Here is a 12,215-nt window from a genome sequence, read left to right on the forward strand (position 1 = left end):
TATTTTGCCCTGTCACATCTCTATTCATTTTATCTCTGTCTTTTCTACCTGGTCATATTCTTCAGTGAGTTTCGAAGTAACAGACTATGTATGGCCTATTCATCATCATGTGTCAGAATTTAATACAATGTCTAGCACAGAGTAAGAAATTAACACTTATATATATGGATTTGATACATTTCAACTAGGCATTTCACAAATCCTCTAATGTTTTATATATAGATAAGCAAGGCTTTTATGTCTAGATTAATAGCTAGTTGAGCTAGTTGAGTTGATATCCCTTAAGAAAAGAACTCTCCATATATAATATATATATATATATATATATATATATATATATCCCAAATTCTAAAGATCATTGTAAGTGGTGGTGACTTCATACATGTCCTGAATGTGAGAAATCATCATCTTATGAGTTAATGAGCTGTGGTTTATGGCACAGTTAAGATATCACGTTACCTGTGTGGAGGGATGGAGTACTTGTATAACAAAACAGAAACAAGTTTCAGTCGTTTCATTCAGCTCATTACCACCAGAGTCAATCACAATAAATAGAAAAAAAATGGATGCTTTGACTTGGGAGTCACTCAGACCTGCTTCAAACCCTGTGTTTGATGCATTTCCCTGGAAGAACCTCCTCTAAGTTATTTAAACTTGCTCCGTCTCAGTTTCCTCATATGTAAACAGGAATGAAAAGAACTTCCTCAAAGAACTAGAGAAATGTGTCTATATCACCTCAAATAGCACTTGGCACATAAAATGTTTAAAGTAAATAAATATTCTAAATGAAACTGGAGTGAAGTGATGGAGCACAGCTTATTTTTTATTCAACACATTTTTATCAAGTTTGTATTTTGTAATAGGCACTTGACTAGACTGGAATACAAAACTAACTGTGTACTTCTATGCTTAGGAAACCCAGGCTAAAAAGACTGACAAAAACGGTAACCTGATAACATGAACTCCTATGCGCCATGGGTGCCACAGTGTAGAAAGGGCATTGAAAAAAATTGAAAAGCTCACTAATGGCTAGTGTTGGCAGAGATATGAGGATATGAAGTCACCATGCACTGCCAGTTGTAGAAGAGACGGGTATGGGCATGCTGGAGAGTGTCCTAGCTGTACCTGGTCAAATTACGTGTTGGAATAGTCTTGTTCTGCAAGTCTTCTCTGGGTATATATTCAAAAGGAATTTCCATGTGCATAAGGGGATGAGTAAGAGAGTGTTCATTGCAGGGTCAGGTGTAGGAGCCTCTCCTTAGAGCATTAGGCAGGTAAAATGTGGTAGCTGCATATCATGGGGTACCAGAAGGTCACGGGACACAGCATCCTAGATGTGCAGTAGCAACATGAGTAGGTCTGGAAAACAGAAGACGCAGAATGAGAAACATCAATTTTTTACTTATATACATTAAAATACATTAACCACAAAATGACAGCCTACATACACAACGCATATAAACCAAAAGGCATTACTTAAACACATTAGGCTAATTGCCTAGGATGTGAAGAAGGAAATGGCGATACAAGGAAGTAAAATAAATAAAACTAGAGCGGGTCCTCATAAAGACAAATCATAAACATTTGTCGTGAACAGAGGAGTATGAGTTAGCCAACCCCATCTACCGAGGGGGGAAAAGACTGATAACACATAACTTCTCTTAGGGTGAAAGGGAAAATGCCACCGGACAGCATTCTTTCAACAAATATTTATTTTTGTGCCCAGCATTATTTGCTAAGAAGAAAAAAACAAACAAGGAACAAGTAATTCAAATCCCCTAATCTAATGGAGTTTAGATCTTTTTAGTGGAATGCAGACCCTAAAAGGTACGCAAATTAATATACACTGCGACTCCATGTGGCAAAAGTGCTATGGAGACAGATAAATCAAAGTAAGGAGTTACTGAACCTATGGAAGAACAGGAGGCACTCAAAATAAGGAGGCCAAGGAAGGTTCGTCTGAAAAAGAGATATTTGAGCAGAGACAGAAATAAAGTCAGGGAGAGACACATCTAAACATCCACGTGGGGCAAAAAAGGGGTTATGGTATCAATTCCAATGTCGGGGTGGGGGTTCCCCCAGCCCAACAAGCAATGCTCAGACACCAGCTGGGTGTCCTACAGTTCAGTTCAATTCTGACACTGTCTGCCTGGAGATGGCGTCAGATCCCACAGATGAAGAGCTCAGTCCAAAAAGGCTTCCCCTGCCCTTCAGATGCAGGTCGAAAGCCCAGGTTGTTACCTGTACTTCTGACTGACTGGCTATAAATCAGAGGTTCCCACACCCCACCTCCTGGGGTTTGATTAATTTGCTAGAGTATCTCACAGAACGTTTTACTCACTAGATTATAAAAGGAATATAACTCAGAACAGCCAGATGGAAGAGATGCATAGGGCAAGGTGGGAGGGAAAAGCTCGGAGCTTCCAATATCTACGCGTTCACCAACCTGGAAGATCTCCAAACCCAGTCCTTTTGGGGTTTTTATGGAGGCTTCAAGACGTAGGCATGATTGATTAAATCATTGGCCATTGGCCAGCGGTTTAACCTCCAGTTCCTCTCCCCTCCCTGGAGGTCAAGGGATGGGGCTGAAAGTTCCAGCCCTCTAATCACAGGGTTGACCCCAGTGGCAACCAGCCTTCATCCTCAGGTACTTTGCAGAAGTCACCTTATTAACATCACAAAAGACACGTTGGTCATTCTCAACAGTTCAGGAATTCTACGCGTTTGTGCCAGAAACTGGGACAAAAACTAAAATATATATTTCTAATTGTAAATCACAATATCACAGGGAGTCAATCCAAGATGGCTAAGGTAACGATGGGTGAACAAGCAGCGAGCCCCTGGTCTTGAAACAGAAAGAAAGCCAGCATGGCTGACGTGAAGGGACACGAAGTGTGTGTAAGGGGATGTCACACAGCAGGGTGAGTCAAACTGTGGAGGATCTCAGGGGATAAGGTTAGGGGTTTACATCCTATTCTCAGCATGATGAGAAGCCAGTCACAGAGTCTGAGCTGGGCAGTGACATGTTTTGATGTCCTTTTAAAAAAAAGTTCTCTCAGACTGCTGTTGGGGACTCTTTGGGCAGGGCAGGGTCAGGAATAGAAGCAGAAACATCAGGCAAAAACACTGTTTCAATCATCCAGGCAGGAGAAGATGGTACCTTACTTTGGGTGCGATCAGGACTTCAATGGAATTTTTACTTTTTTTCAGCACACAAGTTCAAGAAAGGCTATTTTAGGATGAGGAATATAATTAGAACTGACAGAAATGTGGACTTTCCAGGTGGTTTAGGGCATACAGTAATTAGGGAGACAGAAAAATACAGATGCAGGAAAGACTAAGGCCAGATTAGGAAGGGCTGGATTGACAGACTGAGGAGTGTGGACTCTTTCCTGCAGAAAACAGGACCACCAGGGGAATGGGCTGATGTAACCTCAGCTTTCGTAAAATAATTAAAGGAGCCTTGTAAAGAATGATGTAGAAGAGGCCGAAGGCATATGGTGAGGGAAACGTAGACTGCAATCATAGCAGTTTGCAAGGATAAGAAAAGACATGTTCCTGTAATTAAGTATCAAAGGTACTTAAATGTTCTGCATAACGGATATGCTAATTATACCTATGGCATTGGTTTCTTGTTAAATTAGTTCAGGAAAGGTGCGTAGAATAGGATCTGACACATGGTAATCCCTCAACAAATATTAGCTATTATTTACATACTACAAATAGTAATGGTATCGCTTCCATGTACAACTCTATGTTGTAGTTGTAGTTCTATGGACTTGGCCTACAGGAGCTACACAGAATATATCAATGTCCGCCATTTGATTGGGGCAGAAATTCCTGTAGGAGCTGGTGGCTCAGCTAACGAATACTCACAGCAGATCGAAGCGCTGTATTGGTGGTGCCTACATGTACAGGGTGCTTTGGCAGGGTCTGGAAAGGAGAGAGTAATTTAGAATAGGTCATGTAGAATATGTTTTGGTGAGAAGGAGGAGAATTTGAGAAGGAACTGGATGCATATACATGGGCAGGCACTTTGGGAGAGTAAGACGGGGTGGGGCATGAAGCTGAAGGCGTGGACATTGAAATCTACTGGCTGAGATTGAATCCTGGCTGTGTCATGTCTGAGCTTCGTAATGTGGGGCAACTTCCTCCCTCTAAACCTCAGGTTCCTCATCTTGCAAATTACATGGAGACTCTTACATCTCTCATGAGAAATCATATATATTTCATCCATGATGGAAAAATGAGATAATGCAAGTGAAGTGCTTAGCATGGCGCCTGGTACACCTTAAGAGAACAACCAGTGTTGCTCTTAGATATTGCTTCTGTATGGTTCTCACCCAAGCTTCCACTCACTGCTTTCTGTCTTTCTTTGAATGCTAAGTTTTTCAGCCGTGTGAAGGGCACATCCTGCCCTGACATTGCATTTGGACTCCTGGTTTCTCTTGCCTTTGCCTCCATATCAAGGAAATCTCCCTTTCAGATGAAAGGGAGTGAAGGTTCTTAAGCATAGCTAGCCCCTCCTGCCTGGAATGTGGCGTTTTGGTGTGATTTGCAGCCTTTCAGAATGGAAGAGGCTCAGTAGTTTAGTACAATGCACAGAACCCACGTGGCAATGAATCGATGCTCATATCCCAACCCACTAGGAATCAGAGCACCTGCCTTCAGGTGTGGGGATGTTCAGAAATCCTACTGCACACGAGTTTATGAGTGACACATGGTGAAATGGATTTGCTAAGGCAACAAAAGTCAACTTCCCTGATTTTCCTTCCCCACCCCCACCCATCTTCTCACATTAAGGAGTCAGAGCACATCTCTGCCCAAAGAAACATCCACATGCAGCTGTTAATGGGATATTAACTATAGTCACAGAGAGTTGGAAGAAGAGTTCAAAGATTTTGTTTAACTCCTACACGTCCTTGTTGGCAGTGTGAGCTTAAATGACCCCTGAAGTGCATGAACAGCTTAAGACTACCTTCTCGGGCCCCCTGCCCCATTTCTGGACAGCTGTGACTGCTCAAATATCCTCTGTTTTCATACTGACCTTAAAACGCGCCTCCCTGTAGCCTATACCTAGCGGGTGAAAAAGATAGTTTTATCTTACTTTTATTTGAGCCCCTTCAATATTTTAAAACACCGAGCACATTGTCCCAAGTCTGCCTGTCATAGGTTTCTTGCTTGGCTTCTCTTATTCAATCATCCTGTTATTCCCCTTGAAATTCTCAAGTCACTGTGTATTTGGGCACTTATGGTGGGCTCCAAACTGAGTGATCCTCAGGTGCCACTCATTGACTTCTTTCAGTTACCCAGAGTGATAAGGAAGTGACGGCAGAGACAGATTAAGTAAACTGTGTAAACTCCCATACTACCACGTTTCCCCGAAAATAAGACCGGGTCTTATATTAATTTTTGCTCCAAAAGATGCATTAGGGCGTATTTTCAGGGGTGGTCTTATGTTTTCTCATGTACAACAATCTACATTTATTCAAATACAGTCATGTCATCTTCTGGAACATTGTCATAAAGTACTAAATGCGTCCGTCTGGCTGATGATCTTAACTGGGGCTTATTTTCGGGGTAGGTCTTATTTTCGGGTAAACATAGTAGTAAGAGAACATGGGATTCCAGTCCAGGGCTTACTTCACCGCACAGGTGTGCACCGCTGACAGATATATTACACTGCCTTCTCATGCCCCCTTTGTTGATACTTCTTATGCAAACTAGCAAACAGAATTACTGTATCTGTAATAATACTAACATTGTTATGACTAATAATAATCGCTGAAATTTACTGAGAGCTGACTGATCTAGTACCTTGACACTATTAACTGAATCTTCACAGCCACTTTGAGGTAGGTTCTCATTTTACAGATGAAGAAACCAAAGCACAGAAAGATTGAGTAACTTCTCCAAAGTTATGCAGATGCTAAGTGGCAAAGCCGAGAGACAAAGCCTGAAAGTCCGCTTCTAGAGCTGACAGTTTGAAGGATTCTGCTGAACTCCATATTCCCAAATCTTGATGTTATATTTTTTAATGCAGTGTATATCAATTTACATTTGTGTCAGCAGTATCTCACTTGTACCTGTTGAACTATGAACGACTCTGTGTGTGTGTGTGCGCGCGCACGTGCGCTTTGTTTTATAAGAAAAAGACAGGATGATAAGCCCTGTCCTCTCTATACCGTGATTATTTAGTGGGATTTTTTGCAGGCGAACCATTTATCCCTATTAAAGGCCAGATTTAGGGATTCAGTTCATTGACTCAGCCTGATGAGACTTGTTCTGTTTCCTCATTGATTATTCCATACCCACTTCCCTAACTTTGTACCAATAACTAAAATGATAAACACACCTTCTAATCTTCCTCTAGGTCATTAACAACATCTTTTGCACAAGTCTGAATGTCTACCTTCAGAGGGGAAGACTCCTTAAACTTCTAAGAGGGGCTTCATCCTTAAGCATTTGATAGGCATATATGTATTTTATTTTCTTTTTTTTAAGAAACCCCTGTGTGTCAGGCATCGTAGTCACCACAGTAAATGAAACTTTTCAGCAAAAATAAACTCTATTTCTTCATGGCATTTTCAGCTTCACATGGGAGAAGTATATTGATCCAAATTAATAAGCGTCCTGAAAGAGCTATACAGGGGTCAGTGCGTTGAAATTGTTCCTCTGAAGAAGTGATGGCCACACTCAGGTTTAAACGATGAGCAGGACTAACTCGGTAAAAGGGGAGAAACACTGGCCAGCCTTTATAACACCTTCTCTTTGGCTGCAGGTGACTTTAGGTTGGTTGAGTCATTGTCTTATTAGGATGTGAAACTGATGAAGACAAAGCATGGCTGTTAGAGCAAACCTTAATAACAGTCTAGTTCACAGTGGCCCAAACTTGGTGCTTTGTGTGATGCGCGTGATGCAAGGGGATGTCATAGATTAATAGCGCACTGTTTTTAAAAAGTTCCTGAAACTAAACAACTTGGAAAAGCCTGAGTGAATCAAAGTTAAACTAGTTTTTTACTTGTAGAACTTTTCAGATCCTTTATAACATTTAAATGTATTGCGAATCTCTCTGAGAGAGTTCTAGAACATGGTATTTTCTAAACTTACTTGAATAGTAATCTTTCTTCTGTGCCATAGTTGTTTTTTCTTTTTCTTTTCTTTTCTTTTCTTTTCTTTTTTTTTTTTTTTGTGTGTGTGTATGTGTTTTTTTGTGTGTGGTTTTTTGCCCCAGTTTCCAGAATTTAGTCTGGAAAACAATGATTGAGTTTAACCCAACCCCTCAATTTCCGATGCTTGAAGTCTTTCCAAAACATTCCCATCAAATTATGACTGAGTTCTTTCTTGAACGGTCTTAATGAATGAGAAATATACCTGATCATATTTTTTTCAAATAAAGGAAACACTTCGGACTCTGCCTAATTGTCTTAGTCTTGTGAAGTTCTCTCAGTTGCCTTTGCTTAATCTACTGATACCCAGAAGCACAGAAATGGTAACTGGACTTTGAGGTTCTCAGGAGAAGAACTGTATATTCCTAAGGTGAATGTTAGCTTGGGGCAGAACCATTGAAACCTGGATTAGTCATATTTTATTTTCATAACAAAGCCATTTGATGCTCTGTAAGAACCCTTTTCTCAACTTCATTAATAAATAAAAAAATTAAGCCTGCACATGAATAAATGATGAAAGTACCTCCCTTGGTAATTTTTTTTTTACGTTTCTGAAAATAGTTCCAGTCTTCATCTGCAAACTGAATGCAGTTAGAAGAGCCACTGAGAATGTCATTATGTCGCATATTTGTCAGTAGAAGTGAAGGGAAAGAATGGAACCCTAGCACTTGAGATATAAAACAGCTTTGAATGTGCAGATCACTTATTCAATGCAGATTACTTGCAGTATTTTCCTTAATTGCTATGGATGGTGTAATGTCAAAAAGGGTAAAATTTATAGCTGAAAAGTGAAGACGAATCAGACGGCCTACTGGAGTGGATCTGATTACTTTAATATGCTAATATATCATCACTGTTCCTAGGGTATGCGTCTATTATTATTCATATATCACATTAAATTGTTTACATGTCTTTCACACTACTAGCCTGAGAGAGTCTTTTTGTTATTGTTTTTTTTTTTTTTTGGTTGTTTTTTTTTGTTTTTGTTTTTGTTTTCTTTTTAGGTTAGGGCCATGCCTGATTTAACTTTGTATTCCTAATGCTTAGCATACCTCCTGATACAAAGGAAATGTATTGTTTTTGGCTACCCCTGGTCATTCGCAGAAAGTGAAAGTATTTACAAGACTCAAAGAAGAAAGCAAGAGAAGGTTTATTGAAAGTTAGGCAACGAGGATACCCATGGCCATATCTGTAGTAGACAGCGGCCCTGCCCTTCAGGTTAGCTTCTCTTTTATAAGAAAGTGTAGGTAATTTTCTTACAGCAGGAGATGTACAAGCTTAGGACATTTGACAGATAGACTGAGGTCATTTGATATGTGCAGGTTATATAACTGGTTTCTTTCTGCACATGCTCTAACCCAGAATGCTTATAGAAAAACTCACGGCAGGGGGCAAGCTATAAGGTTCATTTTATTCTAACTGTATTATGATGAGGCGGGAGTTCAGGCTAAGAGCAGGCTCCCGTAATCTGTGCAGGTGCCCCAAACCAGATAACTCTGGTCCGGGTCTTATCTCCTTTTTCTAGGGGTGTTTCGACTGAAAAATTTCTCTCTAGGCCTGAGCCTGTGTGTCCACCTGAGTGACACAGGCAGTGCAAAGTACTGATCAAATCACCTGCAAATCCCCCTCGGCTCACTTCTTGTTAAGTCTTTTTCTGCTCATCAGTAAAGGTTTAAGAATCGTTTGTTAATTTTTCACTGTAATGAATGTCATATTCCAAGAATTATACCTCTAAGACCCAGTGAAATTTCCATCATGAAAACTTAACAAATCACCCTTCCTGATGTGACACGCTCAGTTGGTAGGTTGGAATCAGCCTTCGTGTGGGAGTATTTACACCAAGGAGATTGGTAAGCGCTGTGAATGACCCTACCCTTTACTGACCCAATAGGAAGCTGGTTGTGAAACGTTTTACCAGCACAACACTTGCTGTGTCTCCTACATTTGCTCTCCAGCTTCCCTTTCCTTTTCTCTTGCTCTCTGAGGCAAGCAGTTGGAGGATCCTGTGGTTTAGATCTTACCTCTTTAAAACTGACTGGTTCTGTGCCTAACCTTAAAAAAATTATCCCTGCCTTTTTACACCTCTCTCTCTGTCTGTCTCTCTATCTCTGCCTGTCTCTCTGTTTCTCTAACTTAGTGGAATCGAGGCTCAGTCAGACATTGGCTTCAACTGAAGGAAATCACTTTTGGTTCGAGTCTTGTAATGAAGGACCATAGCGTGGTGCTTAGGGAAAAGCATGGATTTTTCTGCTGCACTTGGAATCCTCACTCCACCTCTTTGCTCTGTGTCTTTGAAGGTGTTGCTAACCTCACCAATCCTCTGTCCTGTAATCTGTAAAGGAGACAAACCAATCGCACAGGTGTGCTGTGAGGATTATAGGAGGTCATGTCTCGGCAATAATCTAACAGAGTGCCTGGTACAGGATAGTTAGGCAATAAACACAGCTATCTTATTATGCCATGTTTTTCTTTGAGGATTAGAACTGGATCTTTACTCTGTCAGCAGCACATCTGTGTTTAAATATGAATTGGAGACAAAGGACCTGGATTAGATACAAGGCTTTGCCTCTTAAGGGTCCTATGATCTGGGCAGAACTCTGCGACTCTCGGTCTTCCCTCTTGTGGAAGAAGATAATGATGTCTCCCCTGTCTCCCTCACAGCACAGTTGGGAGAATCAAATGATATAATAAATCCGAAAGAACTTTGAAAACAAATATGAGAACACATACCAAGAGGCAGCTTAAAAATGCATGTATCATAAGCAAACAATTCCACTTTTCAGGAATTTAACTGGAAAAAATTCTTAGAAAAAGAATACATACAGACTATTCATAAAGCAGATAATTACAGTGGTGTTATCAAGAAGAAAATTCAAAAGAAGCTAAATACTCAATGAAATGGAATTATTAAGTAGATTGAACTACATTCATGTAGTGGAATGGTCTGAGGACAATAAAATCACTTTAAAATACAACTAAAAGAAGTCATCACTCGGTGGTAGGATTCTTGGTGACTTTACTTTTAGTTTCCTTGTATATTCTAATTTCTTTATGATTAATATACATCACTTGTGTAATAATGATAAATGTTTTAGAAGAATATCACTGTCATTGTATGGGATCCACAGCATATTGTTAAGTAAAAAATAATAATAGTTACAAAACAGTACACAAAGTATGAAGAACATAGTGGCAAATACCAATGTGTGAACAGAGTGAGTCATGAGTAAATGTTTTTATATTTTGTGCATTTTGGTCTTTTAACATTTTTGCATTGAGTATATATTACTTTTATAATTAGAGGAGAAGCCGAATTGTAATTAGGGAAAATACATCAATGAAAAATGAGGGTTCAATACTTAGATATTGTCATCTATATCGTTCAGTCAGCAATACTCATGATTCAGGTGAAGATACTTTTCTTATCTCCTCCAGAGTAGCTGATACTTTTAAAGTATACTCTAAAGGGATCATCCCTTGATTTCCACACTCGCATTGTTGTAAGACCTTACCCAACATTTAAAAAGTTACCTGCTGCATGTCAGTGTGTCTTTTTATATTAATTTGGGAAAAGGGGTTAACAGTTGATTCAAGTTGAATCAACTCTTCGTTTTCAATTTCAGGAAAAGAAAAACTCTCTTCCTGGGGTGCTGTTATTCTTATACATTAAGTGCAGTGGTGAAGAAAATGTAGTGTGATGGCGGGCGAGGCTTGGGAGGGTAGCTGAGTGTGAGCCTTCTGTGGCAACTGAAAGGAAGCATTCTATACACGCTTCCCAAAGGGGGTGTCTGTAGTCCTACACATTGTTTTCTCTGGCAGGGCCCCCAATACAAACACGAGGCCCCAGAATGTTCGTTTCTATTGAGTGACCCTACCTCCCTGGCCACACACTATTGATCAAGGTGGAGATATGTGTCCTGAGATGACATGTATGCAAGTCAAATTCTCCAAACACAGGTTCCATGCATCTCAGAAATGTAGTCAGAGTACTGGCCGCGTCCTAAGAGAAGACCCAGGAATGACAGTCGCTGAGGTCTGGAATCTGCCCTCACTCCTATTCCTAAGGCTTGATTGTTGTATCCCATCTTCCATTTTATCTCCCTTCTAATACATTATCCCCTTTTTATTCTCATAAATAGGCAGAGTCAGTTTCCGTTGCTTAAAACCAAAAAAAAATGTTACCTAATGAAGCATATTATCTATTTTTTGAAAAAAGCCACCAGTTGGATGAAGAGCATGAGATTCCTCAACTATGTCATTGATAATGGACACGAATGTACTTGTCTCAGATCGGCTTTTAGGAAACAGTATAGATGAATAGAATAGACTTTTACTGAATCTCAATGACTCAGAGTTGCCTGAGAGGGAGTTGCTGTCATGGGGGCTGTCATAAAAGAGGAACCCACATTCATTAACTCTGAACCATGCATTGAAATGGATTTAGAAGACAACGGGCAAATTTAGTGGCTAGTGAGAGGCACAAAGAGATTAGGGCCTGAACTTGGGGGATTCTAGGTGAACAGGTAGGGAAATTGTTACGTTCAGCGGAATGGTTCATATATATGAACGTATCTTCTTAGAAAAAGCCGTGCAGAGGTAAGCAGTGCTTTTAACAGTGTAAAAGAAATATTACTTAATATTGCTATAATGGTCCCATGCCCTGCACAGATGTTATTCCTATGCCTAAATTAATGTCTATACTAGTGATCTCCATCCCGGATTTTTGAGTAGGCCATGACATCTTCAATTATCTCAAGATACACTGAAAATTTATCCAAGATTCTTGAAACAGAATTAAATGTCAAACCTGCTAATTATAAAAATAAATGCAGGTAAGAGCGAGTTTATGTCCTGGAATTCAACTGATGGCTTTTAAATGCTGCTTGTTCGTGGAGGTTTGGAACTGCTGATTTGGGAACTGCAGGATAAGGCAAATATATCAGAAGATGCAGGCAGAAAAAGCTGTGCTTGTGATGGGGAAAGATTGAGAGCTAGTGACAAAAGCTGTTGAGTTGAGAACACCTTGCCACTTATTATAGTTAAGAT

Source organism: Rhinolophus ferrumequinum, chromosome 12 (genome assembly GCF_004115265.2).
Source record: "Rhinolophus ferrumequinum isolate MPI-CBG mRhiFer1 chromosome 12, mRhiFer1_v1.p, whole genome shotgun sequence".
NCBI lineage: Eukaryota > Metazoa > Chordata > Mammalia > Chiroptera > Rhinolophidae > Rhinolophus > Rhinolophus ferrumequinum.